Raw genomic sequence first — 22,975 nt, forward strand, 5'->3', positions numbered from 1 at the left:
GAGCAGAAGTCACCCCAGAATGATCCCTGCCCTACCCTGGGGGGCTGTAGAGGGGGTTTACTTGGCCCATCTATGTCTTAGTCTGTGTTCTATTGCTGCCAAGAGACACCATAACCAAGGCAACTCCAATTAACAAAAAGCATTTAATTGGGGCTTGCTTAAAGTTTCAGAGGTTTAGTCCATTATCATCATGGTGGGAAGCATGGCAGCATGCTTGCGGACATGGTGCTGGAGAGGTAGCTGAGAGTTCTACATCTGGATTCATAGGCAGCAGAAAGAGAAAGAGAGCCACTGGGCCTGGCTTGGGCTTTTGAAAATCTCAAAGCCCACCTCCACTGACACACTTCATGAAACAAGGCCACAGCCATTCCAACAAGGCTACATCTCCCAATCCTTTCAAACAGTGCCACTCCTGAAGCACTCAAATGTATGAGCCTATTGGTGGTCATTCCTATGCAAACCACCACAGCCTACTTGATGCTTTTAAAATGAGATGTGTTGGCCTAGGGTGGCGGTACACAACTGTTACCATAGCCCTAGCACTCAGGAGAGGGAGGCAGGAGGACCTGAAGTCAAAGGTCATCCTTGACGACCCATCCAGTTTGAGGTCAGCTTGGGCTACATAAGACCCAGCCTCAAAAAAAAAAAAAAAAAATTTGTTGCAAGATGTGAATGTTTGAAATTTTTTTCACACTGAAATTAACTCTTTGGCTATATTTGAAGATTTCAGTTATGACAACATCAGGCCTCCAAGACAGGGTAGCCACCCTTTCAAAACAGGATGGCCACCACAGTCCCCAGGATGCAAGTCTCACACCTGGCCTGTTTCCCTCATTAGTTTTAAATTGCAAATACTGTGGGAAGATTGTTAGTTTGGCATGCAGGTGGCTTCTGTGTCCCCTGCAGGGAACCAGCTGGCTGCTCAACACCCAGGATGAAACAGAGGGTCCAGAGCACTGGGAGGATTGCCAGCCCCGCTTGCAGCAAGACAGCGGTGACATGACCCCAACCTCTTCCTTCCTGGAGGAAGCAGAAAAGGGGCCCTGGCTGTTTGCCAGACAGTTTCTCAAGGCAGATAAGGAGCCACAGAAAGATGCACCGCTGCAGACAAGCTGGGTTGCTAAATAAAGGAGCTGCTTGATGACTGAGTCCTGCCTGTGGTTCTTAGCTTGCCAGCCTCAGTCCAAGAGCAGGCTGAGACCCCCCCACACCTGCTGGCCTTTCCTTTCCAAACAAGCGGCCTCTTAGCAACAGCCCTGACTCCCTGCATCTGCTAGAAGCCTCAGAGGTACAAAGGATCCTCGGAGGCAGGCAGAGTGCAGGGGCAGAGCAGAGAGGATCCCGCAGGAGCTGGTTGTGCAGCGAGCAGGCAGGGGAAAGCGGCTGTGCTCAGCAGCAGAGCTCCAGCAGCTACGGTTGTCTCTTGGCATCTTTGCTGGGCTGAGGGAGCCCTCTCGGCATTCCGGCTGCATCGATAAAGCAGTGAGCCTTGCTCTTGGCTTCGCGATGCACACAGGTTCCAAATGGCCTTTGTCTTCAGCATCACAGCCTGCAGACAGAGGTAGGTACCCCACCAGCTGTGGACGCGCAAGCTGAAGCCTCTGGTTGGTGAGGGCAGCAGAAACCACAATACTCAGCTTCCCTGGAGGGAAAGGTAAGAAGGAGACAGGTTTGGATGCTGCACTTTCACACACACACACACACACACACACACACACACACACACACACACCCCGCAGTGAAGCCCTTCCCCACTGGCTGGAGAAGACGTAGCTAACCTTGACCCAGTTCTAGGCTAGCCAATGTTTCCTCACTCAACCAGCAGCAATTATAACCCCTTGGAGTTCTGCTCTTATTTGGGTGCTAGAGCTACATGAGGGCCAACTGATGAAGAAATGTGAATGGGGGAGGTCACTGGCTTGCCTGACGGAGCAGCCCAGCCATGCTCTTTGGAAACAGCCCTCAGCGGGGACAGGTGCAGTCATTAATCATGACCTTCTGTTCATTTCCTGTGGTCTCACTCTCAGGAATCCCACGGGCCTCAGGTTGGGCTTACATATAGGGTACCACCCCTCACCTTGTGCTCTTTTGTCCCAGAACCCAGGATCTCATTTATCCCATAAAGGAGCGCACCTCTAGACACAGTCACCTTGTCCTGCTGTCCCTTCTCATTACCACCTCCCATCAGCAGCTCGGGTCACACTTTCCAATCCTCCATCACAGCTTCATTTACATGGTGTTTCTAGCTTACTCCGAGATGTGATTAGCCCGAATGGGCAAAGAACCAAGCCACCAACCTAAGATAAAGTGCCAAATGGATGGCCTCACCTAGACACCAGCCAGGTGGAAAACTGTCCATTGGGCAAGGAAATGAGGCTGGTGGAAACGTCAGGACGGCTCAGTCTTAAGGCACAGTGCAGGTGCTGGAAGTGGTGTTTCCAGGGGCTACGGCTTTAGCACTGAGGGGAGAAAGGTAAATTACACACTCTTCAGTTAGTTTGGGAGCTTACAACCAGGTGCACTTTGCATTTGCTTGCATGGGGCCTTTCTTGTCCCCTTTCCTTTCTGTTTGGTACCATCTCATTAGGAGCCCTGAGATGGGGCTCAGCATGGTGCACAGGCGCCACAGTGAAGAGCAGCCTGCTGGCTTTCTACTTGCCCCGTTTGACTCAGGATCCCTAACAGTAGGTTTCTGATGCTTTGAGGGTGCCAAGCTGCTTCCTGGATCTCCACAGACAACACGAGTCCTCTTCTTGGTGAATTCTCTGATGTCTGGGTAGAGACTTTTCCATGGCTATGGCAAGAAATAATCGGCAGAGAAACGTGGAGCACCTTCCTCTCAGCTAAGGAACCATCCATGGATGTCCACATTAGGGCTCTCTGGTCCTCCCTACATCTCTTGAGGCCAGTTATTTCCTTTCCACCCTATTTTTCTCTCCTGATCGAAGGCACTGTTTGTTATGGGTAACTAGACAAACACAGAGCTCTGGAGAGCCAATGGCTGGGGGTTTTATATCTGAGAGAATTCTTGGATAAAGTGGCTTTTGCAAGGCTCTCCAAGAGGGACCAACTTAGAATGGCTTGTCTGGACATACATGGAAAACCAGGAAAGAGGCTTCAACTCACTTCTCAAAGGTTGATCCTCTTTTTGCGTCACCCCCCTTTAAAAACTAAAGAGCTAGTCAGACTTCCTTTGTCAAGGGTGGGCATGCATTGTCTAGTCACAGAATCACAGCTTGGTCTTTATTCAGTGAGTAAACAGTCTGACTGATGCCCGGTGATTTGGGATAAGAGCGCAGTATGAGTGTGGTACTATCCATAGAAAGAAGAAACAGTCCCACTCATTTGCTTTTGTGTGACAGTCTAATTAAAAGACACCCTCCAAGGCCACACAGATCCTAATGAGCGGATGCAAGTGTTCAAATCCACATAACCTATGGAACTTGGGAACTGGCTCCTCAAATAACTGTGTGGTTTGGAAGGGTTTTGTTTTTCCAGTGTCAAACAATAAGCTGATTAATTCACATTTTTCAAAGTCAGTTTCAAACCCTATTTTTTTTTTCTTTTTTAACATCTACAGAAAACCTGGAAGGGAATACAAATTCCTTCCTGGAAAACACATCTCCCTTTCTGCCCTCCCCGCACCCTCTGATAAATAACATGAGCATGCAGCGATTTGCCAACAGCAGCTCCAGGCACGAGGCACAACATCTGTTAGCGAGACGCTGGAGAGACGGTGGAAGGCATGCTGGCTGCCTGCCCACCTTCAGACTCCAGATTTTTGCTGACAAGGCTGTCAATAAATGGGCAGATGGCATGGGCTCCGCTGGCAGGAGAGTTCCCTTAACCCGACTCCAGACATTATCTCCAGTTCATGGTGCACTGGGCTGAGCCCTTCACTGGACCATTAAAGCACTCCTTGATGGAGCACAGGGAGCAGACCTAGGAAGGGGGAGGCCCTCGCCTCCTTTAATTACATTAACTGAGTCTCTCCTGCAGTTGGCAGGCAGAGTGAGTGAGATGAGCCCTTGTGACCACAGAAGTGGGAGGAGCAGCCACCCACTGCATTTCATGCTGTTTAAACCTGGGCATCCGATTCTCAGGAGCTGTGTACCTCCAGGAGAACAGAGTTTGCTGTGAAATAAAAACTCACTAAGATGGATCTAGGTGTCTCTGCAAGCCTTCAGGCTCTTGCATTGTCTTACAGGAACTGTATGCACACATGCTGCATTGGCCAGCATTCTCTAGCCAGAAACAGCTCTGCTAACTCACACAGATGTCCTCTGGTGGTGACTTGGGGAAAACACCCTCTGCCATCTGAGGACGGTTCCAGCTTGTGGTGACTGCAGTTTAATCTCAAACTCATCAGGCTGAGGCAGATGAGCAGTGTGATCTGAAAGGAGTTATTTAAGCAATTGGCCCTATATTACCATGTACACAGAAATCAGCTATTTTACCATGTACGTAGAAATCAGCTACACGTTCCCACTGCACAGTTACAAAGTACCTTTGCATACCTTAAGGGGGTGGTTTTAACTGAGGGTGACTTTGCCCCTCCTCCTCATGACACAATGCCTGGAAACACACTGATGTCTCTAAGGCAAAGGGCAGTGATGATGCTGAGTGTCTCCACTGCACAGGATTCACTCACAACAAAGAACGATCCCAGCCAGGGTGTTGGCAGTGCCAGGGTTGAGAAGCCTGCATCAGGACAAAGGAAATGAACATTTCTCGAATCCCTTGAAAAGGGGAGCAGAGACAGAGCAGCTGCTGGGCATATAAAAAGGAAGCTGGGAATTTGCTCTTACCGTCTCAGGTAGACTCACCACAATGTCGTTATTCTGAGTGCTATTCACTATTCACTAAACAGCAGTTCCCCCAAGTTCTTACTGCCGTCCTTTCCATCAGATCTGAACAATAAAACATCACATCCATAAAAGCCATTTTAGTTTAATTCATGTTTAGCAAATGAGAATATCCACCTGCCGCCTAACTGGGACTAGAGTCTTAAATGGAAGCATGCTTTAAAGCTTGTCACTGGGTATTGTGGCTTGTGTCTGTAATCCCAGCCCTCAGGAGGCAGAGGGAAGAAAACTCTGTGAGTTCCAGGCCAGCCTGAACACACACACACACACACACACACACACACACCACGTGAATTAAATTAAATGAACATATTGGAGGGTTACAGGGGAGTCAAGATGAGTACAGAATTTATGAGGTTAGGGGTTTAGGATCTAACAGATGTGCTCACATTTTCATTTGTGTTCTGTGGCTTGAGTAGCTTTGGACAGACAGACTAGTCTTAAAGATATAGCACCCCTTTAGAGGTATGAGTCAGGCAAAGCACTGGCCTATTTCTTGTGAGTTTTGCAGAATGAACTGTACACTCCTACCCCCCCAAAATCACATGTTGAAATGTGAGCCTTTATCCTGCCACTTTATATTGCCATGGAGATGTCCTTAGTTCACATACTGAAGTGGGGAGAGCACCTCTAACCTCATGAGGCTGTGGAGAAACTTAGATCCAGATCTCCACCCAGACAGAACACTGACCAGATATGAAGACAAAGGGCAGAGTGTGAGTCCACAAGGGCAGGAACACCAAAGGTTGCCAACAAGGACCTTGGAGTCACCAGACATGCACAAAGCAGATTCCTTCTTGCGGCTCTCTGAAGACATCCAGTTCCAGAACTGAGAGCCTAAATTCTGCTGGGGAAGCCACCCGGGATTCAGTTTTGGCTGCGGTGACAATGCTCTAGTTTACCAGTACAGATCAGGTGGACTAGAGAAATGTCATGGCAGGCAGAGCATCCTCACCAGAGCCATCTCCCTCCAACTGCTGCCTGCAAACTACTGCTTCTGCAGAGCAGGCAACTCCCCGGATCAACCTCGGGGACAGAGGCCAGTGTCCCCTCCCTCTAACAGGAAGCAGGAAAGGTAGGCAGCATATCAAGAGCTCTCATTTCATTATATCCCTCCTGCAAGCCTTCCAGGAATCCCTGAAGCACAGCTGGAGGACACTTGCCTTCCTAAATCAGTGTGAGAGGTGGAATCTGAGGGCCGTACTTACTTTGGTCCTTTCTGCTGTTTTGAGAACCTGGTGTTTCTAAGGCCCTCACAAGAATGGTCTGGTCTACCGTTGTGTTCACACCTGTAGCAGTATGTAGCAGTTCACACATGCATGGTAGCAGTCTCTTGACCATTTAAAACAAATCAACTAAATAATGTACAGGGGTCCATTCCAGGACATAATCCGAGAGGGGTCTCAGCCTGAGGCATATACAGGAGTGAGACCTGGGGGCCAAATGTAAGGGCGTACTGCAAGGACAGATCTGTATGAGAGGGGAGATCAAGTTTTGTGATCCCTGTGAGACACCATAGTTATGCTATGCAGACTGTGAACCTATGGCACAAGGTAGTCAGGTTTCTATTGCAGAACACATTTACACTAATATATAATCCTCTACCCCTAAGCAATGAGTATTATTATTATAATTCATGTTTTATAGTTCAAGAACAATTAACTTTACATTAGATTGACTGAATATCTGGAGTCAGCCAAGAAATAGTAGCTGTAATGCATTTATTACTTTTATTTTTGCTGTGACTAAAGATCTAACCAGAAGCGACTTAAGGGAGAAAGGCTTATTTTCTCTTACAGCTTGTGAGAACAGTTCACATGGCAGGAAGGGGTGGCAACAGGAACACCAGGAGAGAACAAAACACCTTTTGTCTCTAACCAGGAAGCACGGAGTGGACAGGAAGTAGGGTGGGGCTATAAAACCAAAAAGGCCCACCCCAATAGTGACATACTCCCTCCAAAAAGACTGTACCTCCTAAAGGTTCCATAGCTTTCAAAACAGTGTCACCAACTGGGGACCAGGTATTCAAACACATGAGCTCGTGGGGGACATTTCACTTTCAAACCACAACACTTGCCTGCGTTAAAAAACATTTTAATTAGTTCATTGTACAGTTGTTTAAAATTCCCTAGGAAAGTTAGGCAAGATGCACAGTAAAGCGGACAGCACTCTACGTTGGCTCTTAACCCGGCTGAGAAGTTGGTGGCTAGTTTGGGCCTTTGTTTAGTTTTGTTCTTTGCTTTGATCATTTTTTTTTCTGTATTTTCTTTTTGTTACTATTTTGTTTTGTTTGGAATCTTTAAACTGTTGCATACAGAGGGCCAGACCCGTACCCTAAAAGCTGCCTTACATCTCATGTCCAGCCATCAGATTATCCAGGGTGAAGACGCCAGAGACACACCAAAGACAATCAATTACTCTGGAGCTCAATCTTGGCCCTTGGGCCAGGTGATGAGACTTGGGATATTTATGGCTTCCTTTTTTATCATCTCTGGCACTTCTTGGGTTTGTTTTGAGAGTCTCTCTCTGTAGCCCAGGATAGCCTGGAACTCACTATGTAGCCTAGAATACCTCTGAATGGGTGGGCACTCCCTCTGCCTGGGCCTCTTGAGAGCTGGGATTACAAGCATGAGCCACAATGCTGGTTCTAGTATTTTGTTTTTCTTCATTAGTTGTTGGGGAAAGAAACGTTATAATTAGCATCTCTTGTCAACTGGACACGCCTGGTAAGAGGGCCCTTGATTTAAGTATTGCCTCTGTTATATTGACCCGTGAGCATGTCTGAGGGACATTTTCGTTTTTCTTTTTCTTTTTTTTTTTTTAAGATTTATTTATTTATTTATTTATTATGTATACAGTGTTCTGTCTGCATGTATCCCTGCAGGCCAGAAGAGGGCACTAGATCTCACTATAGATGGTTGTGAGCCACCATGTGCTTGCTGGGAATTGAACTCAGGACCTTTGGAAGAGCAAGCAGTGCTCTTAACCACTGAGCCATCTCTCCAGCCTGAAGGACATTTTCTTAATTGCTAATTGATGCAGGAGAGCTCAGCCCGCTGTGGATGTGGATCCTTTGAGCAGGTGGTCCCTGGTTGTATAAGGAAGGTAGCTGAGCAGGTCAGAGGGAACAAGTTCATAAGCATGCCTCCATGGTTCCTGCCCTGCCTTCCCTCGGAGATGGGTTGTGATCAGGAAGGATGAACCAAATAACATCCCCTGAAAACAATTTTTTAATTAAATCTTAGAGAATTTTATACAATGTGTTTTGATCATACTCACTATTGACCTCTCCCCCTAACTCTTCCCAGATCCACCTGCACCTCCCCACCCTCCCCCACAATTTTGTATCCTCTTTTTTATTATTTGTAAATAACCCATTGACTCCTATTTATGCTGCCCGTATACTCCTGTGAGTGGGGACATCCACTGAAGCACGGTCTATGATGATATTTTATTTGTGCTGAAATGTGATTTTATTTATATGTTAATAAATAAAGTTGCCTGGGGATCAGAGCTAAAAGCGAGCCATTTAGTAGCAGTCCAGTGGTGGTGGCACACACCCTTAATCTGATCACATGGCAGGCAGAATCTCTATGTGGTCAAGGACACAGCCAAGCAGTGACACGAACTTTTAATCCCAGTACCAACCATAAAGACCTGGAGGTCTGTATAGAAAGGCAGTGACGAGGAAGTCATGTGGTTGGGTTTAGAGCCAATGAGAAGTCAGAACAGGAAGGCAATAAAAAGACAGTCACACAGGAAGAAAGTCTCTCTCTCTCTCTCTCTCTCTCTCTCTCTCTCTCTCTCTCTCTCTCTCTCTTGGGAAGTGATGGCGGCGAGGTGGTCAAATAAGGCAGTAGTGGCTCTTGCTCTGATCTCTTGGCTTTAACTCTGTATTTGGCTCTGGGTTTCTTATTTAATAAGACTGTTTAGAGTTTCATCTACAACAGTCAACCCACCAGGGGCCACGACCTTAAAAAGAAACCGACTCTCCTTCCTGCAGAAGCCATCTACCAGCTAAAGCTCCTTGGGTAGGGATGGGATCTCCGCGAACCCCTTCCCCATCCACGCTAGACTGTTGACTGACTCGAGCCCGTGCTGGCCTTGTGCAGGCAGCCAGGGCGGCTAGGCACTCAGAGAGCAGTGTTCTTGTCCCGTCCGGAAGATGCTGTCATCTTCAGTCTCCAGACCTCTGCTCTGAAAGTCTTCCTGCCCCCTCCTCCATGAGGGTCTCTGAGCCTTGGAGGGGACGGGTGGTACAGATGCCCCGTTTGTGTCTGAGCACTCACGGACATTTATACTCTGCGTTTCAGCCCGTTGTGAATTTCTGGGTAAACCGCCATCCAAAGCACCTAGTTGTTAAAGTCTAATTTTCTGACACACCCTGTGCATTTCCTCACACAGGCAGGGTTCCTGGAGTCTGATCTGCTGCTGCTGCCATGCTCAGGAGGATGAGCATTTGGAAGCCCTCTTAACTCAGCACCCAGACTGCCCCTGGTAGTCTTGTTTTCTGCCTCATTGCTCTGGGCTAATCTCTATGCTAATACCATGACTATTTTTTCAAACTCACAACTGATTGTGTGCTTTAAGCATTTATCTGGAAAAAAAAATCCTTTCATGGGTCTCTCTCTCTCTCTGCTCTAACGAAATAAACCCTAATCCCCTGATGTGACTTGCAAGAATCATCCCTTTTTCCTGTTTCTATATTCCAAACTCAAGAGCTAGTCCCATCACTTAGCACACATCCTTTACTCTCAGCCACCTGAGGCCCATCTGTCCCTCACTCTGTCTGACCTGGAGCTTTCTGCAGCACCTGAGTCCCCACCTCAACCCCCCCACCCCGCCAAACAAAACAAAACAAAAAAGCCAACTTAGAACTTCTACTCACCCTTCAAACCACAGCTTCTCTGATCTTAAGACAAAAGTTCACACTTCCCTGGAACTTTCCCACCAAGTGATCAAGCACCCATAACGCTTTATACTTTATGATTGCTTGGCTAGATTTTTGGATGGTGAATTCCAGGAGGACCGGGACTGAATCTAATTCATCTCCCCTTTCCTGTACCTCCCACAGCTCCTGGCACACGGAAGCTGCTTAATCAATGTTTACAGCAGGTAGGATTAAATAGATAAAAGCTTAGATCAAATCAAAGGCTTCTTCCTGGTGGGAAGAGTTGCTATTACTTACCAGCCTGGTGCTGGCAGCCAGTGTGCTTAAGCTAATGAAAGGTGGGTGGCCTCCCGAAAGGTGAGGAAGGATTAGCTGATCTTCCTTGTCCTCAAGTCCCTGCACAGTGACCCAGAGCCAACCACTGGCTTCTTGGCATGCGTAAACGAAAAAAAAACACAGCTCTTCTCAGGCATGACACACAAGAATTTCAAAGTGTCAGTTTCCCTAACATTTCTTTAATTCCTACCTAAAGGAGCCAGAGGAAATGGATATTGGGAACCCAGTATTCTCATATTGGGATGTGTATGTGTGTGTGTGTGTGTGTGTGTGTGTGTGTGTGTGTGTGTGTGTGTGTGTCCAAAACATGCAAATGTTGGAAGAGGGAAAAATCCGAGGAGCTGTTTGATCTATAGAAAGGAAATATAAACAGAGAGAAGCTCTGTTCACTTCACATCAAAGTGAATCTAGGTTCCTGTTTTACAATAGCAATTAACATGTCTATTTCATGATTTATTTGTTTAGGTGGAGCGGATTCAACTTTCTATTTATAAAAAAAAATAGCAGAAATTTAATTTTACAGATTTTGGCATCAAGAATACTGAATTCTTCACCCTCTTCTTTTCCCCATGTAGAAGCGTTACCTGGTATGTAGTCCACGGCTCCTGTGGGATGGAGCCCGCACAGAATCAAGGAGCATGCTGGGATATGACTGAGGCTGCGTGTTCGGGGAGCTGTCAGTCCATAATGCAACCTTGCTTGGGGTTGTCATTCAGAGCTGTGCCACGTGAGTTAAAGATGTTCCTTTTCTCATTACAGATGTGCGGATGATGCAAGGCTCAGAGACCACACCGTCAGAGCCAACATACCGGTCAGAAAGAGACCAACCTGAAAGTAGGAAACAAACACTTGTTGCCAACATCCTACATGCCCACCTCTGTGTCCAACCACATGCCTTTCTTCTTTCTTGCAAACAGTTGACTGGGCAAAGAGAAGGTGTGTTCTGGTTCACTTCAAACACCTCTAAGCCTAGGAAAGCCACAGGAAGTGCCTTCAAGATGCCATTTATGTTGGCTCCAGCTTGTATGGATAGCCCTTCCCCCTCAAAGCTGGAGCATCTGAGGCCCAGACATCCATTTTTTTTAACTTTCATAAAAGTTCATTTCCATTCATTTATTGGATGTTCTTGGTGCTGGGTGGGCACTCAGCCAGTGTTAAACTGCAGAGCAATGATACCCTCGACACCTTCAGAGGGTCCTTGGTTTCCTCTCTAAAACAAAAGTTGGCGCCCTTGTAGGTAAGGGTTCATACAGGATCCATGGCTCATCCACAGGCCTAGGTGCTCTTCCTGTGTCTCATCACCACTTGAGGGGCTCTGCTCCCCCATTCTTGCTCTCAGGGACACACAGCTTCCCATGCTAGGCCCAGCCACAACCCCCTCTCTTGTTTCCCTCTAGTATTCCTGAGATGCCAGGAGGAACTCCGAGAATACAGTGAAGAAGCCTGGCTTCCTTGGCTTGCTGTACCCGGATACACGGCTCCCATATGTCCCCTCATTTCACCTGCCCTGCAACATTCTGCATTCTGTTGCCGTCCTCCCTACTGGACAGATGACAAGTAACAAGAGTCATACACAGCTCTCATTTTGTCTGCCTCCCACCCCTCCCTCCTTTTGGTGGAGGGCTGTGTTTCCTTTCTTTGAGGCGACTTTTCTGCCTCCCCTCTCCAATGAGCAGTCAGAGGCAGCACAGAGCTATAAGTAAAAACATAACTTTGGATCAGGATTCTCTGGACTCTGTTTCTTACAAGCTTTATCACCTTGGTAGAGTCCCTTCATCTCCTCCTCAGTGTTTTTGTTTTTCTCATGCTTAGAATAGAAATGGTTGTCAGAGCGCCTACCCTGGGGGCTAACTCACCCAGTAGGGATGAAAGGTGAACCAGTTCAAAGGAGTGTGTGGGATAGCCGCCATGTGGGAAGGGCTGTAAGCCTAGTCAGTGTTCCTCTATGGAGGAGGCTATCATCACATCTGCCCCCTTGACCGTAGCTAATCCTCCAGAGCTGAGAAAGGTGACTTATGGGCCTGTCCCTTACATTTCTCTCTGTGGCCTTGGGTAGGAAAGTCAAATGCTTACTGGTGTGAGAGGTCTAAGCTGTGACCTGCAGGAGCATCTGCCGTGTGGCTCTGACAGAACAAAGCCACACAAAGAGACTTTGAGAGTTCCACCACAGCCAAGAGTCTCCATTTCCAGATGTTCCCTCAGCCCATCCTAAAACCCCAGCCCTGTGGAAGTGCAGAACCACAGTAGTAAGAAAACAGAATTTCAAGTCTCCAGGGTGAAAGAAATCCTACTAAGTCCTTGCAGCATAACAAACATGGACCACCCAGAGAACCATGAGCTGATCATCATCATTGAGCCATGCTTCCTCCATCTCGGCTCCTACCTCCAAGTTATTACTGTCCCCTCCCCTCCCCTCCCCTCCCCTCCCTTCCTCTTCTTTTCTTGTCTAGTCTGTTTTCCTTTTTTCTCTTTCTGTCTCTGCCCATCTCTCTGTCTCTGTCTCTGTCTCTCTCTGTCTCTCTCTGTCTCTGTGTGTGTGTGTGTGTGTGTGAGAGAGAGAGAGAGAGAGAGAGAGAGAGAGAGAGAGAGAGAGAGAGAGAGAGAAAGGTGGGTTAACATGGCCATTGGACCAGCTGTTTGCAACCAATCTTAGTTTGCCGCTGCCAATTTTCCAATTCTGACTTTCTATTGCAGCCAACTAACAAACAGCCCTGTTTCCAACCTTTGTAACACTCTGAAAATAAGACAAGGCACCTCTCCTGGGTGAGGGGACTGGTGGCGTCATGCTTGGTGTGTTTTTTTAAAAATATTAATTCATTTACTGTTATTCATGTAAGTGTTTTGCTTGCATGGGTGTACGTATGCCGTGTACGTAACGTGCCTGGGGAGGCAAGAAGTGAGCGTGGAAAGCCCTGGAACTGGAGTCACATGGATGGTCGTGCTGGGAACAAAACCTAGGTCCTCTGCGAGAACAACAAGTATTCTTAACTGGTGAGCCATCTCTCCAGCCCTTCTTTTTTGTTTCAATTCTTTTTTTTTTTGGTTTTTCGAGACAGGGTTTCTCTGTGTAGCTTTGCGCCTTTCCTGGTACTCGCTTTGGAGACCAGGCTGGCCTCGAACTCACAGAGATCCGCCTGGCTCTGCCTCCCTAGTGCTGGGATTAAAGGCGTGCGCCACCACCGCCTGGCTTGTTTCAATTCTTAAGACTGAGGGTATCTCTTCAAACATGTATTGGAGCTTCCTCTGTGGAAGTGTGTGGGTGTGCTTAGCTGGCAGCAGCAGATGATGACTTCAGGGTTCTGTCTTTGCGGGGCTTAGGGACAGTAGATTGCTGCACTCCTAAGAGTGAGGCACACTTTTTATTTTATTCCCTTCGAAACACTCCCTTCCTCCAACTTCTGCATTTTGATACTCTTTCTGTGGGCATCCTGGGTTTTGACACTTTTTTTGTGTATGTTTCTATAATTTGATCTTTCTTTTATTAAAATGAACCCAAAGAAATAAATACTTTAATACATAAGAAACGTTTGTTTGGCAGCATTTCATTTTGATAAATTTGGAATACATTGCAATCTATTTCAAATAGGTCTTCAGCCAGTAACAGGACCTTAGCATGAATCACCCAAGTTCAAAGGAGCTTTTTGGTCTGGGCTTGGAGAAGACTCTGCTTAAATAACAAATATTTTCTGAAGCACCAGACTCTCAGTAACCACACTGTGAAGCAATACAGCCAGGGGAGAAGAGCACGGGTGTTGTGGTTTGCACACGGTTCCCTTTGTGATCTCAGATGTGCAAAGGATTTGATAACAACATCCCATTTGCCTCTGCCACATGGCCACAAGCCCTTCAGTCATTCTGATGGATTTTTCTAATAGTCTGGAAATAAATAACCCTGGACCCACTGCTAACGTGTAAAACCTTGGACAAATTCAGAGTTCAGGGAAACCTTTAGTGTCTCCTGGTTTCTCTGCACACAAAGTTCAAAAATCCTATGCTTATGAGTCATGAGGCACTAATGCTTCTAAACCCAGCTCAGCCCTGTGCTAGCTATGTGTGTGACTGGGGCAAATTCCGCTCTCTCTAACTTAGACTTTCTCACTCCAACAGGGATCTTAAAAACAAGTATCTATGATTGTTTCTTTAAATTGGAAGAATCTGGTAACTTAATGTGCAATTGTTAGTTTAAAGTTGCCAACTTGATACAATTCTAGAACCAGCTGTCAGAAGCACCTCTGAGAATGTCTGAGGCATTATCTTGATTATACTTCTTGATAGGGTAAGACCCACCCTTTGTGGGTGTCACCATTCCCCAGGCAGGAAATTTTGAACTATACGAGAGTGGCGAGAGCAAGCTGCGCACTCACATGCACTAATTCATTGCTGCTGCTCTTGAATGTGGATGCAACGTGACTAGTTCTCCCAAGTTCCTGCCATTGTCACTTCCTTGCCCTGATGGACTGTGCACTAGTTAAAGCTTCTGTTGATGTGATAAAGCACCCATGACCAACAACAACTGTGGTAGAAAGCGTGTATTTCGGCTTACAGTTGTACATCACAGCCCATCACTGAGGGAAGTCGGGGCAGGAACCTGGAGGCAGAACTGAAGCGGAAGCTATGGAGGAATGCCACTTACTGACTTGCTCTCCAAAACTTACTCAGCCTGCCCTCTTGTGGAACCCAGGACCACCGGCACAGGAGTGGCATCACCCACAGTGGGCTGAGCCCCCATACATCAATCACTAGTTAAGAAAATGCACCACAGGATTGCCCATAGGCCAATCTGTGTGGGGGCATTTTCTCAATTGAGTTCCCTTATTTCAGATGACTCCAGCTTTTGTTAAGTGGACATAAAAACTATCAAGCATAGACTGCAACCTGGAGTTGTAAGCCAAATAAATTCTTTCTCCTTTAAGCACATTTTCAGGGATATTTGATCCAGCAGCAGGGAAAAGAAACTCAGATATAGTGCATGCAAAAGTACATAAAGAACTGTAAGCACTTAGTAAGTCTGAGAAACCATCATTGTCTCCATCATCTTTACCCATCACCATCATCATCATCATTATCATCATCCTCATCATCTGTGTTTCTTCCTGTTCATGGTGCAGTGAGTATATCTGAATCATTGGGTTGGTTCTAAAGCAGGGTCTCTCAACTTGGGAGCTTTTGACATTCTGTGCCCTCTTTGGCTATAGAGCCCTAGCCTGTGTCTAGCAGGATGCTGGGCAGCATGCCTTGACTCTCTTCATCAGATGCCTGTCTTGATTATGAAGAACAGAAAGTCTCTCTAGTCTTTGTTAGGTGTTCCCTGGGAATAAAACTATTAGCACCACTGGCCTAAATGGCAATCCATGCTCTGGGTATGAGTTAGAACAAGAAAAAAAGAATAAAATTGTTCTCTCCAAATATCGGGGCAGGAATCAAGTGATTCAATGTGGCCTCACTCCCCTTGAGGAGCTACTGGAAGCTAATGGTTATGAGAGAAGGGAAGTCACTTTCTTTGGTGGCGGGGCCACTGGTAAGTTGACCATGCTCCAGTAAATAACCCCTGGCCCATGGTAATGTAACCAGATCTAGTTAAGTTCACTGTGTCCCCAACAATTACAGACAAGGAAGCAGGAGGAGGACTTGAGGAGAAGAAGGGGTTCAGTGGGAGTGGGACGGGATGAGACGGGGCAATCGAATTGAAATAGGACCAAATTACAGTGGATACATGTATGAAATGATCAAAGCATTTAAAAAGAGCAAAGTGCCCCCTGCAGGAGCTGCTTCAATGGTGTCTTGTGCTTCTCTGCGCACACACTTTGGTTCCTCCTTGGACACTATCAGTCATTCTCAGTAGTTTCCTCGCCTAGATGGTCACTGCGTATTACCCAGCTTTCTCTGCTCTTTGCAGGTAGTGGCCTCATCCACTGTAACTTCTGATGACTGCCTCCTGTGACTTAGAACTGTAAGAGGGAGTGCATTGTAGAGAAAGCTGTGGCCCTTAGCAAGGCCAAGGACAACTTCTACTCAGCTATGAAGGACACAGCCCAAAGGGCTATCAAGGGAGCCCACTCCCTAGCCACATGACATTCATGTAGGGGAAATTGAGCCATGACCACCACAGACCCTGTCTGTTTTTGTGTCCTGCTTGGTTCTCTCCCTGAAGATGGGTACCCAAGGGACTTGAGCAATCTCTTTGCCACTGGTGAATCATCTGTTTTGTTCCATCTTGTTCCAAAACAGACAATTTTAGGCTCTTGTCCTTTCAGCCTTCATGGGTTTGGTGGATACCTCTTAGGCTGAGCTGCGTGACCCTGGATAACAAAAAGCTGAGGAACTTGAGGTCCAATCACCACAGGGAGATGTCAGCAAGTTCATGCCACATAGAAGATGAGGTCAGAGAAAAAAGCAGTACAACACCACAGAGTGCAGATTCCTAAACTTTATATTGCATCCACTCTGACCCAGGCCGCAGATCCTGGGAGGAGCTGGTCAGACTCAGAAATGGTTTCCTAATCTCTCTGCTAGCCCAGCCTATCTCCTAGCTAAGGATAGGAATTAGTTATCCCAAGAATAACCAGAATTATTAGTACCAAAGTACCTACCCCATCCCTCAGCACACTGATAACTTCATTGTTTTGTTTTGGTTTTGGTTTTACAGTCCCATCTAACTCTGTTTCTGTGCAAAAGAGCTTGTATACTTATTAAGGTATAACTATAATTGCGTGCCCACTTTTTCAGTTAATATCATATCTTAAGTGCTTTCAGTTTTGCTTTAAAAGTTCTGCTTTAATGACCACTTATGCTTCTATTAAAGTGGCTATAAAATTTTTATTTAACTATTTTTATAAGATTTGGTTGACCAGTTAGAGAAATAACTCAGTGGTTAGAAGCATAGGCTGCTCTTGTAGAGAACCTGAGTTTGGTTTCCTGTACCCATAACCAGTGGTTCATAACTGCCTGTAACTGCAGCCACTGGTGATCTGACACCTTCCTCTGGTATCCACAGGCAACTGCACACATGTGTACATACACTGGCTCACATATATATGTGTAATTTAACATAAAATAAAAAAATTCTAAATAATATTTGCTCTTATTTTTTTCCTTAGTTGAAGTTTATTCTTCAACAAACATTCGATGTGTTTCAGAATTTCACACTTTAACCTCCTTAATTATTTCCTTGGGGTGGATTTTCATAAGTAGGTTTAGAGTTCCAGGGTATATATATCACTTATGAGTTTAACATAGACAGACAAGCTACCCCCGGTGACTCAAACATGAGCAATATTGCTGTAATTCTTTCGTCATTGCCGTGTTATTTTACTTTTTAAATACCACATTCTTAATCATTAGTTTCATTTTTATATTTTTAATCACTACTAAAGACAAATATATTTCACTCTGTGTTTATGGAAGGGACACAGGAAGGGGTTTACACACCCAGGTCCTCTTAGAAGAAGCCACTCTGATTCTCATATTAAGTCAGCATGCTCTGTCAGAAAGCGCCTCACTGGCCTGATCTCATCTGTGCTCTGTGGAGTTGTTCCACTTTTCTCTCTGACCTCACCTTCCATGTGGCACCAATGTAACGGGAGGCTTTTCTCTGTCCCACCCTGTAGCCATTTCCAAATAATCACTCAGAGGCTTATATTAATCACAAATGTTTGGCTGATGACCCAGGCTTATTACTAGCTAGCTCTTACATTTAAATTAACCCATTTCTATTAATCTATGTAATGTCACGCAGCCGTGGCATTACCAGTCTGCTGGCATCTTGCTTCTCGGGTGGCTGGCCCGTGTTTGCACTGACTCTGCCCTTCTTCCTCTCCATCTTCAGTTTGAATGTATCACCTAACCTTATTCTGCCTCGCCATTGGCCAAACAGCTTTATTTATCAACCAATGAGAGCAAAACACATTCACAGCATACAGAAAGACCATCCCACAGCACATCAACTTGCTGGTATCTCCCCATGGAGATAGGGCCTCAAATCCCTCAGCGTTTTATTATCCAGGGTCACTCAGCTCAGCCTAAGAGGTGTTCAGCAAAGGGGACAAAGGCCGAAGGGACAAAAGCCTGAAATTCAGAGACACAGCAGAAACAGAAAGCAGTTGGAAACACTGTTTTGTGACACAAGTTTATATCTCAGGTGGCACAAATCGAAGTCACCAATAGTATGTCACATAGAAGCTGTTTAGAGAATTCTGGTGAAAAAGAAATTCTCATGTTATTATTATAAAGTTCTATTACTGAAGAGAGCCTGGGTGAATCTTATTTTCACCGTCATGAAGAACAAATGGTGCAAATCTGACATCTGAGAGTTCTGATGGCGTTAATGTGGAGCCACAGCAGCAATACTAACGGCTAACACTTGCAGTTCCTGCTGCCTGACAGGTAGCACTCTGCACATTTCCCGTACATGTACTTAATCCTCTCAAAACCTCCTGAGGTAGGCATGATGATTAGCCTTGTTTTGCAGTTGAAGAAATCAAGTCACAAGAGAATCTGGAGCTGGGTTCATTCACAGGATTCTGTACTGGGTGAAGCCACTGATGACTCTGCAGCCGGTACAGCACGGGGCCCGAGGGGTGGGAGAAAGGAACATGGGTGTGTTGGGCAGGCAGTGCCTCGGATTCTGTGTGGTCTATGCAGTCTGGCTAGATGGCTGGCTTTCCATGCCAGACCACTCAGGAAGGCTCCATGCCCATCACTGAGTTGGGTATAGGCTTTCTTCCATTCTGAGGGGAAAGCCTTACAAACACACTCATCTCCTACTTTTCTTTGTTGGCTAATATTAAGGTCATAACCAGCGTGGCAGGACAATGGGTCTCAGTCAATATTGCACACAGTATCACATTTGCTGCTTTTAATGCTTCCTTAAAAATCAATCCCATTGGCATTAATAGAATGTTCTCATTCAAAATACATGAGACATGCTGAGTGGCATATGAACAGAAAATAAACATTGTGAAATGAGGTCTGTTAGCAGCAGTGAGTCTACTCATCAATGGCCTCCACTCTTCTCTAAACCATTGGTGACACTCTGATTATTGCTAATTAATGACTAGTTATTAATCAGTAAAAATGACAACTCTGCAATGAAAGAGATATCTTGTTAGAGGGAGACATTATGGGGTAAGGGAGAAGCCTGGTGCTAGGGAAATTCCCAGGAATCCACAAGGATGACCCCAGATTAGACTACTAGCAACAGTGCTGAGGGTGCCTGAACTGACTTACCCTCGTAATCAGATTGGTGAATATCCTAACTGTCATCATAGAGCCTTCATCCAGTAACTGATGGAAGCAGATGCAGAAATCCCCAACCATGCACCAGGCTGAGCTCTGGGAGTCCAGTCAAAGAGAGAGAAGAGGAATTACATGAGCAAGGAGGGGTCAAGATCATGATGGGGAAACCTACAGAGACAACTGAACCAAGCTCAAAGGAACTCACAAACTTTAGACCAACAGTTGTGAAACCTTCATGGGACCAGACTAGACCCTCTGCATGCAGGAGACAGTTGTGTAGCTGGGTCTGTTTGAGGGGCCCCTGGCAGTGTGATCACAATCTATCCCTGGTGCATGAGCCGGTTTTCTGGATCCCAGTACCTATGGTTGGACACCTTGCTCATCCCTGATAAGTTGGGGAGGGGCTCGGTCCTGCCTCAACTGAATGTACCAGGCTTAGCTATCCCCCCATGGGAGAACTTACCCTGTTGGAGGAGGGGATGAGGGTGGAGTAGGAGGAGGGATGAGAGGGGCATCTGTGGTTGGTATGTAAAATGAATAAAAAAAAATGACAGCTCTGTGATGTGAGTGACAGCCCCATAGACAATAAGGGACACTAGTCTTGGAAGAGAGTCTCAGCTATGCTAACTGGGGCAGGTCTAGTATCTCCCAGTTCCTGTTCCCTCTATGTGGTATAAGTGAGGGGCTGAAAAGATGGCTCAGTAATTAAGAGCACTTGCGGCTTGTTCCAGTTTGCTTCCTGTTACTGTGATAAACACCTGACCAAAAGCAACCTAAGGGGAAAAACATCTTATTTCAGCTCACACCTCCAAATCACAGTCCTTCATTGAGGCAAGTTAGGGCAGGAATGCAAGCAGAAACTGAATCAGAAACCATGAAGGAATGCTGCTTATAGGCTTGCTCTCTGACTTGCTTAGGTAGCTTTTGAATGTAGCCAAAACCCATCTAAGTAGGGATTAGGGATGGCGCCGCCTACAATTGACTGGGCCTTCCTACATAAATCATCAGTCAAGACAGTATCACACAGGCATGGCCACAGGCCAGTTTTACCTGGGCCATTCCTCAATTTATGCTCCCTCTTCCTGGGTGGCTCTAGGTTGTGTCAAATTGACAAGAAAAGTCAACCAGCACACTGATCTTCCTGAGAAACTGGGTTCATTCCAAGCACTCATATTGGGCAGTTCACAACCACCAGTAACTCAAACTTCAGGGTTTCTAACACCCTCTTCTGGCCTTCATGGGCACCCAAATTTATGTGCACATAGAGACATATACAGACACACATATGCATAAACAAAAATAAAATTTTCAATTTTTAAGAAGAAATATAAGTAACTAAAACTCTTCTAATTGTCAGACTTGGGTACATAGAAACAGGATTTGTACCAGATTTACTCATAACTGCTAAAAACTTAGAAACAGCTGGGATGTCCTACAGTAGGTTGAATGGATAAAGAGAGTGATCTATCCAGACAGCAGAATATTTATTCAGCACTAAAACAGAAATAAGTTCTCAAGCCATGAAAAACCATGGAGGAGACTTAAATGCATATTATGAAGTAAAGAAGCCAATCTAAAAGAGTTGCATACTACATGATGCCAATCCTCTGGCCTTCTGGAAAAAGTAGAGCTATCCCTAGGTGTAGCAGGAATCTTAACAGGTCTTATTAATAAAAACAAACCTGAATCCAGGTATTGGGGTGAATGCTGGAAGATCAGAGAAGCAGAACAAGCCACAGCTACCTCATCTTGCCAATTCCTCAGCTGATCCTGTTTCCTCAGACCAGAAGCCTCTGTGTCCTCATCCAAATGGATCTCAGCTGAACTGCTGCTCAAAAGCCTGAAAGCTTAAACAGCTCTAGTTCCTGGTCCTCACACCTTAAATACCTTTCTGCTTTCTGCCCTCACTTCCTGGGATTAAAGACTCACTTTCTGGGATTAAAGGCATGTGTTACCATGCCTGGCTGTTTCCAATGTGGCCTTGAACTCACAGAGATCCAGACGAATTTCTGCCTCTGGAATGCTAGGATTAAAGGTGTGAGTGCCACCATTTTCTAGCCTCTGTATCTAGTGGCTGTTCTGTTCTCTGACCCCAGATAAGTTTATTAGGGTGCACAATATTTTGGGGAACAAAATACCACCACACCTAGGGTTGTGTCAGAGGCAAGATAAAAGACAAAACACAGGGGACTGAGTGGGCAGTGAGACTATTTCACTTTTAAATGGGCAATACCTATCATCATACATTTGTCCAAACCCATTGGATGTATGGCACCAAGAGTAAACCCTAATGTCAGCTGTGGGTCTGGGTGGTTGGAATGTTTCCATGCAAGTCCATTGGTCATAATGTATAATAAATGGGCCACTCTATCTAATTTAATTTTTTTCTTAAAATCTAACTTGGGGTTAGAGAGATAGTTCCATCAGTAAAGTGCTTGTTATACTCGTGATTTTTATTTGTTTTATGCATTGATAAGGCTATTCTCTCACCCTCCCTTTAGAAAGCATTTTTCTGGAACTCACTTAATCCTGGTCTGAAAATAAAATGTCTTTCTTGGCCCACTGTACAACCATTGTCCTGGAATTTTTTTCTTTTGGATTTGGTGGTTAGTTTGTGTTGTTTCTTACATCTCATTGTATCCTTTCCTTTGTTTTTCTTTTGTGTGTGTGTCCATTTTCTGGAATATAGTCTTAAGTAATTCTTCAGAAATGGTGCCTGGGAGACAGGATTTTTCACTGTTTGAATACTTAAAATTGCTTTTATTTACCTTCTATATTGACTAATAGTTTGGTTAAGTATAAAACTTGAAGATAAACATCAGTTTTCCCCCAGAAACATTTATAACTTTGTTTATTACCTTTGAGCATCTGTTTTCACGTGTGTAAAATGTGTTCCAGTTCTCATTTTTAAACGTGATTCCATTCAATGCTTGCAACTTTTACACCATTTCTTTCTGTAGACTCAACTGAAAAGTCACAGTCATGTTTCTGTAGAGATTTTATTGTTGTTATTGTTCATTTTGCTCATATAAGGTGAGTCTCTTGATTATAATATTTCTGCCTCTTTCCGGATCAGAGTCATGTATATGTACTTCCTTGATTTGGATACTACATATCAATAATAAATTATGTAACACTTTTCTGTGCTGTTTATATTTCTCTTAATCCATTCTTACCTTTCCCTCATATGTGTGAATATGCATTTCATTTACACAGTATTACTCTTAATCTTTAATTTTTACATAGATGTAGTTTCTTCCCAGCTTGGTTACATTCTCTTTAAAAACAAGCAATAAGCTGGTGCATATACCATCTTCACAACATCATTGGGTAAACGGCACTGAACTTACAAACCATTTAAATGAATCATTTACTCTAGTTCTAATGCACAAGTATGAGAAAATCTAACTAACATTGTAGACAAGGTAGCATAGCTATATCCTCCAGTTGAAACCTTTCCTTCTGGAATGTGGAGAGGTGAGGCTGGTTGGGAGTCAGGAAGTAAATGAAACTTACTTACTGAATTAGGTGAATGAAATTCACAAGTCTCAGGAAGCATCTAAAGCAGACAGGATTCACAAGGCTCCTCCCAAGTTAACTTGGGCAGTAACAGCTGCTGGGGAGTGAGACTGTGGTCAGGCAGAGCTGC

At 45.3% G+C, this 22,975-nt stretch overlaps 1 long non-coding RNA gene across 2 annotated transcripts; it reads left to right on the forward strand.

Annotated features, from left to right (window-relative positions):
* The first annotated feature begins 661 nt into the window (after positions 1 to 661).
* On the forward strand, positions 662 to 22,377 carry LOC128094329 (uncharacterized). 2 transcript variants are annotated; one of them, XR_008212917.1, is made up of 4 exons: positions 662 to 1,561; positions 10,852 to 11,028; positions 11,490 to 13,083; positions 19,359 to 22,377. It is a non-coding gene; the product is annotated as an uncharacterized LOC128094329 (long non-coding RNA). The 2 variants fall into 2 exon arrangements; XR_008212916.1 differs by lacking the exon at positions 19,359 to 22,377 and having other exon boundaries at positions 682 to 1,561; positions 11,490 to 13,616.
* Positions 22,378 to 22,975: the final 598 nt, after the last annotated feature.

The sequence above is a fragment of the Peromyscus californicus genome, unplaced genomic scaffold (assembly GCF_007827085.1).
Source record: "Peromyscus californicus insignis strain IS unplaced genomic scaffold, ASM782708v3 Scaffold_4__1_contigs__length_199733344, whole genome shotgun sequence".
Taxonomy (NCBI): Eukaryota; Metazoa; Chordata; class Mammalia; order Rodentia; family Cricetidae; genus Peromyscus; species Peromyscus californicus.